Here is an 8,246-nt window from a genome sequence, read left to right on the forward strand (position 1 = left end):
TATAGCCACCCAGTTACGTTGTGACGTTTGGTACACCCAAAGCATTCCTACGGTATCCGGGAGTTGCACAATCTCATGGTCTAAGGAAATGATACTTGACATTAGAAAAGCTCTTAGAAAACGAACTACACGATCTTGTGCTATGCTTAGGATTGGGTCTTGTCCATCACATCATTCTCCTAATGATGTGATCCCGTTATCAATGACATCCAATGTCCATGGTCAGGAAAGCATAACCATCTATTGATCAATGAGCTAGTCAACTAGAGGCTCACTAGGGACATGTTGTGGTCTATGTATTCACACATGTATTACGGTTTCCAGTTAATACAATTATAGCATGAACAATAGACAATTATCATGAACAAGGAAATACAATAATAACCATTTTATTATTGCCTCTAGGGCATATTTCCAACAGATAGATTCTAACATTTGCATACAACGGGTGTAAGCCAGATTTACACATGCAAAACACTTAGGTTGACTTGATGAGCCTAGCATGTACAAACATGGCCTCGGAACACAAGAGACCGAAAGGTCAAACATGAGTCGTATAGTAGATACGATCAACATGGAGGTGTTCACCGATGATGACTAGTCCGTCTCACGTGATGATCGGACACGACCTAGTTGACTCGGATCATGTATCACTTGGATGACTAGAGGGATGTCTATATGAGTGGGAGTTCATTAAATAATTTGATTAGATGAACTTAATTATCATGAACATAGTCTAAAATATCTTTACAATATGTCTTGTAGATTAAATGGCCCACGCTAATGTTGCCGTCAACTTCAACGCATTCCTGGAGAAAACCAAGTTGAAAGACGATGGTAGCAACTATACAGACTCGGTCCGAAACTTGAGGATCATTCTCATAGCTGCCAAGAAAGCATATGTCCTTGAAGCACCGCTAGGTGACACACCCATTTTTTCCAGCAACTCAAGATGTTATGAACGCCTGGCAGTCGCGTAGTGATGATTACTCCCTAGTTCAGTGCGACATGCTTTACAGCTTAGAACCGGGGCTCCAAAAGCGTTTTGAGCAGCACGGAGCATATGAGATGTTCCAAGAGTTGAAAATGGTTTTCCAAGCTCATGCCCGGGTCGAGAGATATGAAGTCTCCGACAAGTTCTATAGTTGTAAGATGGAGGAAAATAGTTCTATTAGCGAGCATATACTCAAAACGTCTGGGTTGCACAACCGTTTGTCTCAGCTGGGAGTTAATCTTCCAGATGACTCGGCCATTGGCAGGATCCTCCAGTCGCTCCCACCTAGCTACAAGAGCTTTGTGAAGAACTACAATATGCAAGGGATGGAGAAGTCCATTCCTGAGTTATATTCAATGCTGAAATCAGCGGAGGCGGAAATCAAAAAGGAACATCAAGTGTTGATGGTGAATAAGACCACTAGTTTCAAGAAAGGCAAGGGTAAAAAGAACTTCAAGAAGGACGACAAGGGAGTTGCCGCGCCCGGTAAATCAGTTGCCGGGAAGAAGCCAAACAATGGACCCAAGCCCGAGACTCAGTGCTTTTATTGCAAGGGAAATGGTCACTGGAAGCGGAACTGCCCCAAGTACTTAGCGGATAAGAAGGCCGGCAACACCAAAGGTATATGTGATATACATGTTATTGATGTGTACCTTACCAGCGCTCGTAGTAGCTCCTGGGTATTTGATACCGGTGCGGTTGCTCATATTTGTAACTCAAAACAGGAGCTGCGGAATAAGTGGAGACTCGCGAAGGACGAGGTGACGATGCGCGTCGGGAATTGTTCCAAGGTTGATGTGATCGCCGTCTGCACGCTACCTCTACATCTACCTATGGGATTAGTTTTAAACCTTAATACTTGTTATTTAGTGCCAGCTTTGAGCATGAACATTGTATCTGGATCTCGTTTAATGCGAGATGGCTACTCATTTAAATCCGAGAATAATGGTTGTATTTATATGAGAGATATGTTTTATGGTCATGCCCCGCTGGTCAATGGTTTATTTTTATTGAATCTCGAACGTGATGTTACACATATTCATAGTGTTAATACCAAAAGATATAAGGTTGATAATGATAGTCCCACATACTTGTGGCACTGCCGCCTTGGTCACATTGGTGTCAAACACATGAAAAAAAACTCCATGCAGATGGACTTTTGGAGTCTCTTGATTATGAATCATTTGACACGTGTGAACCATGCCTCATGGGCAAGATGACCAAGACTCTGTTGTCCGGAACAATGGAGCGAGCGGCCAACTTGTTGGAAATAATACATACTGATGTATGCGGTCCAATGAGCATTGAGGCTCGCGGGGGCTATCGTTATGTTCTCACCCTCACTGATGACTTAAGTAGATATGGGTATGTCTACTTAATGAAACACAAGTCTGAGACCTTTGAAAAGTTCAAGGAATTTTAGAGTGAGGTAGAGAATCAACATGACAGGAAAATAAAGTTCTTACAATCAGATCGTGGAGGAGAATATTTGAGTCACGAGTTTGGTACACACTTAAGGAAATGTGGAATTGTTTCACAACTCATGCCGCCTGGAACACCTCAGCGTAATGGTGTGTCCGAACGTGGTAATCACACTCTATTGGATATGGTGCGATCTATGATATCTCTTATCGATTTACCGCTATCATTTTGGGGTTATGCTTTAGAGACAGCCGCATTCACTTTAAACATGCACCGTCTAAATCCGTTCAGAGGACACCGTATGAATTATGGTTTGGGAAGAAACCTAAACTATCGTTTCTAAAAGTTTGGGGATGCGATGCTTATGTCAAGAAACTTCAACCTGAAAAGCTCGAACCCAAGTCTAAAAAATGCGTCTTCATAGGATACCCTAAGGAAACCATTGGGTATACCTTCTACCTCAGATCCAAAGGCAAGATCTTTGTTGCCAAGAACAGATCCTTTCTGGAGAAAGAGTTTCTCTCGAAAGAAGTAAGTGGGAAGAAACTAGAACTTGATGAAGTACTGCCTCTTGAACCAGAAAGTAGCGCAGCTCAGGAAGATGTTTCTGTGGTGCCTGCACCGACTAGAGAGGAAGTTAATCATGATGGTCATGAAACTTCAGATCAAGTTACTACTGAACTTCGTAGGTCCACAAGGACATGTTCCACACCAAAATGGTATGGCAACCCTATCCTGGAAATCATGTTGTTAGACAACTGTGAACCTTCGAACTATGAAGAAGCAATGGCGGGCTTGGATTCCAACAAATGGCTTGAAGCCATGAAATCCGAGATAGGATCCATGTATGAAAACAAAGTATGGACTTTGACAGACTTGCCCGATGATCGGCAAGCCATAGAAAATAAATGGATCTTTAAGAAGAAGACTGACGCGAATGGTAATGTGACCGTCTATAAGGCTCGACTTGTCGCTAAGGGTTATCGACAAGTTCAAGGGGTTGACTAGGATGAGACCTTCTCACCCATAGCGAAGCTAAAGTCCGTCCGAATCATGTTAGCAGTTGCCGAATTCTATGATTATGAGATATGGCAAATTGACGTCAAAACGATATTCCTTAACGGTTTCCTTAAGGAAGAATTGTATATGATGCAGCCGGAAGGTTTTGTCGATCCTAAGAATGCTGACAAAGTGTGCAAGCTCCAACGCTCCATCTATGGACTGGTGCAAGCATCTCGGAGTTGGAACATTTGCTTTAATGAAATGATCAAAGCGTTTGGGTTTATGCATACTTATGGAGAAGCCTGTGTTTACAAGAAAGTGAGCGGGAGCTCTGTAGCATTTCTCATATTATATGTGGATGACATACTATCGATGGGAAATGATATATAACTTTTGGAAAGCATAAAGGCCTACTTGAATAAGTGTTTTTCAATGAAGGACCTTGGAGAAGCTGCTTACATATTAGGCATCAAGATCTATAGAGATAGATCGAGACGCCTCATTGGTCTTTCACAAAGCACATACCTTGATAAGATATTGAAGAAGTTCAATATGGATCAGTCCAAGAAGGGGTTCTTCTTGTATTGCAAGGTGTGAAATTGAGCACGGCTCAATGCCCGACCTTGGTAGAATATAGAGAAAAGATGAGTGTCATCCCCTATGCCTTAGCCATAGGGTTTATTATGTATGTCATGTTGTGTACCAGACCTGATGTGAACCTTGCCGTAAGTTTGGTAGGGAGGTACCAAAGTAATCTCGGCATGGAACACTGGACAACGGTCAAGACTATCCTGAAGTACCTGAAAAGGACTAAGGTTATGTTTCTTGTTTATGGAGGTGACGAAGAGCTCATCATAAAGGGTTACGTTGATGCTAGCTTCGACACAGATCTGGATGACTCCAAGTTACAAACCGGATACATGTACATTTTGAATGGTGGGGCAGTCAGCTGGTGCAGTTGCAAGCAAAGCGTCGTGGCGGGATCTACATGTGAAGCGAGTACATGTCAGCCTCGGAGGAAGCACATGAAGCAATCTAGATGAAGGAGTTCATTACCGACCTATGAGTTATTCCCAATGCGTCGGGCCCGATGACTCTCTTCTGTGACAACACTGGAGCTATTGCCCTTGCCAAGGAGCCCAGGTTTCACAAGAAGACCAGACATATCAAGCGTCGCTTCAACTCCATTCGTGAAAATGTTCAAGATGGAGACATAGATATTTGTAAAGTGCATATGGATCTGAATATCGCAGATCCGTTGACTAAACCTCTTCCACGAGCAAAACATGATCAACACCAGAACTCTATGGGTGTTCAATTCATCACAATGTAACTAGATTATTGACTCTAGTGCAAGTGGGAGACTGTTGGAAATATGCCCTAGAGGCAATAATAAAATGGTTATTATTATATTTCCCTATTCATGATAATTGTGTGTTGTTCATGCTATAATTGTATTGACCGGAAACCCATAATACATGTGTGAATACATAGACCGTAATATGTCCCTAGTAAGCCTCTAGTTGACTAGCTCGTTGATCAATAGATGGTTGTGGTTTCCTGACCATGGACATTGGATGTCATTGACAACGGGATCACATCATTAGGAGAATGATGTGATGGACAAGACCCAATCCTAAGCATAGCACAAGATCGTGTAGTTTGTTTGCTAAGAGCTTTTCTAAATGTCAGGTATCATTTCCTTAGACCATGAGATTGTGCAACTCCCGGATGCCGTAGGAATGCTTTGGGTGTGCCAAACGTGTGGGAGCCAATATGGGTATCCAGATCCCGCTATTGGTTATTGGCCGGAGAGATGTCTCGGTCATGTCTGCATGGTTCCCGAACCCGTAGGGTCTACACACTTAAGGTTCGGTGACGCTAGAGTTATTATGGGAAATAGTATGTGGTTACTGAAGGTTGTTCGGAGTCCCAGATGAGATCCTCGACGTCGCGAGGAGTTCCAGAATGGTCTGGAGGTAAATATTTATATATGGGAAGTCTAGTTTCAGTCAATGGAATAGTTTCGGGGGTTATCGATATTGTACAGGGACCACCGAAAGGTGTCCGGGGGTCCACTGGGTGGGGCCACCTGCCCCGGGGGGCTCAATGGGCTGAACAAGGATGGTAACCAGCCCCTAGTGGGCTGGTGCGCCCCCAAGGGCCCAAGGCGCCTAGGGTTGGAAACCCTAGGGGTGGGGCGCCTCCCACCAAACTTGGGGGGCAAGCTCCCCCCTTGGCCGCCGCCCCCCTAGATGAGATCTAAGGGGGCCGGGCCCCTCTCCCTTTCCCCTATAAATAGTGGGGGGGTGGGAGGGCTGCCGCACACCTTCCCTTGGTGCAGCCCCTCCCTCCCCAACACCTCCTTCTCCTCCGTAGAGCTTGGCGAAGTCATGCAGAAATACCACAAGCTCCACCACCACGCCGCCGTGCTGTCGGAGCTCTCCCTTGTTGGGGAACGTAGTAATTTCAAAAAATTTCCTACGCACACGAAAGATCATGGTGATGCATAAAAACGAGAGCGGAGAGTGTTGTCCATGTACCCTTGTAGACCGTAACCATAAGCGTTATGACAACGCAATTGATGTAGTCGTACGTCTTCAGGATCGACCGATCCAAGTACCAAACGTACGGCACCTCCGTGATCTGCACACGTTCAGCTCGGTGACATCCCACGAACTCACGATCCAGTAGAGAGTCGAGGGAGAGTTCTGTCAGCACGACGACATGATGACGGTGCTGATGAAGCTGTCGACGCAGGGCTTCGCCTAAGCACCGCTACGATATGACCGAGGTGGATTATGGTGGAAGGGGGCACCGCACACGGCTAAAGATCAATGATCAACTTGTGTGTCTATGGGGTGCCCCCCTCCCCGTATATAAAGGAGTGGAGGAGGGGAGGGGCCGGCCCTCTTTATGGCGCGCCCTGGGGAGTCCTACTTCCACCGGGAGTAGGATTCCCCCCTTCCATGTAGTAGGAGTAGGAGTCAAGGAAATGGAAGAGAGAAGAGAAGGAAGGAGGGGGCGCCGCCCCTCCCCCTAGTCCAATTCGGACTAGGCATTGGGGGGCACGCGGCCTACCTCTCTCTCTCTCCCTTAAAGCCCAATAAGGCCCATATACTCCCCGACGAATTCCCGTAACTCTCCGGTACTCCGATAAATACCCGAATCACTCAAAACCTTTCCGATGTCCGAATATAGTAGTCCAATATATCGATCTTTATGTCTCTACCATTTCGAGACTCCTCGTCATGTCCCCGATCTCATCTGGGACTCTAAACTACCTTCGGTACATCAAAACACATAACTCATAATATAAATCATCACCGAACGTTAAGCGCGCGGACCCTACGGGTTCGAGAACTATGTAGACATGACCGAGACACGTCTCCAGTCAATAACCAATAGCGGAACCTGGATGCTCATATTGGCTCCGACATATTCTACGAAGATCTTTATCGGTCAAACCGCATAACAACATACGTTGTTCCCTTTGTCATCGGTATGTTACTTGCCCGAGATTCGATTGTCGGTATCTCAATACCTAGCTCAATCTCGTTTCTGGCAAGTCTCTTTACTCGTTCCGTAATACATCATCCCATAACTAACTCATTAGTCACATTGCTTGCAAGGCTTATAGTGATGTGCATTACCGAGAGGGCCCAGAGATACCTCTTCGACAATCGGAGTGACAAATCCTAATCTTGATGTATGCCAACTCAACAAGTACCATTGGAGACACCTGTAGAGCACCTTTATAATCACCCAGTTACGTTGTGACGTTTGGTAGCACACAAAGTGTTCCTCCGGTAATCGGGAGTTGCATAATCTCATAGTCATAGGAACATGTATAAGTCATGAAGAAATCAATAGCAACATACTAAACGATCAAGTGCTAAGCTAACGGAATGGGTCAAGTCAATCACATCATTCTCTAATGATGTGATCCCGTTAATCAAATGACCACTCATGTCTATGGCTAGGAAACTTAACCATCTTTGATTCAACGAGCTAGTCAAGTAGAGGCATACTAGTGACACTCTGTTTGTCTATGTATTCACACATGTACTAACTTTCCGGTTAATACAATTCTAGCATGAATAATAAACATTTATCATGAAATAAGGAAATAAATAATAACTTTATTATTGCCTCTAGGGCATATTTCCTTCAGTCTCCCACTTGCACTAGAGTCAATAATCTAGTTCACATCACCATGTGATTTAACACTAATATTCACATCTGTATGTGATTAACAACCATAGTTCACATCGTCATGTGACCAACACCCAAAGGGTTTACTAGAGTCAATAATCTAGTTCACATCGATATGTGATTAACACCCAAAGAGTACTAAGGTGTGATCATGTTTTGCTGATGAGAGAAGTTTAGTCAATGGGTCTGTCACATTTAGAGCTGTATGTATTTTGCAAAATATTCTATGTCTACAATACTCTGCATGTAGCTACTCTAGCTAATTGGTCCCACTTTCAATATGTATCCAGATTGAGACTTAGAGCCATCTGGATTGGTGTAAAAGCTTGCACCGATGTAACTCTTTTATTACCTCCATAATCGAGAAACATTTCCTTAGTCCTTACTAAGGATATTCTTGACCATTGTCCAGTGATCTACTCCTAGATCAAAATTGTACTCCCTTGCCAAACTCAGAGCAAGGTATACAATAGGTCTAGTAAACAACATAGCATACTTTATAGAACTTATGACTGAGGCATAGGGAATGACATTTCATTCTTTTTCTATTTTCTACCATGGTCGGGTTTTGAGTCTTACTCAACTTCACACCTTGCAACACAGGCAAGAACTC

The sequence above is a fragment of the Triticum aestivum genome, chromosome 4B (genome assembly GCF_018294505.1).
Source record: "Triticum aestivum cultivar Chinese Spring chromosome 4B, IWGSC CS RefSeq v2.1, whole genome shotgun sequence".
In the NCBI taxonomy this organism is placed as follows: Eukaryota; Viridiplantae; Streptophyta; class Magnoliopsida; order Poales; family Poaceae; genus Triticum; species Triticum aestivum.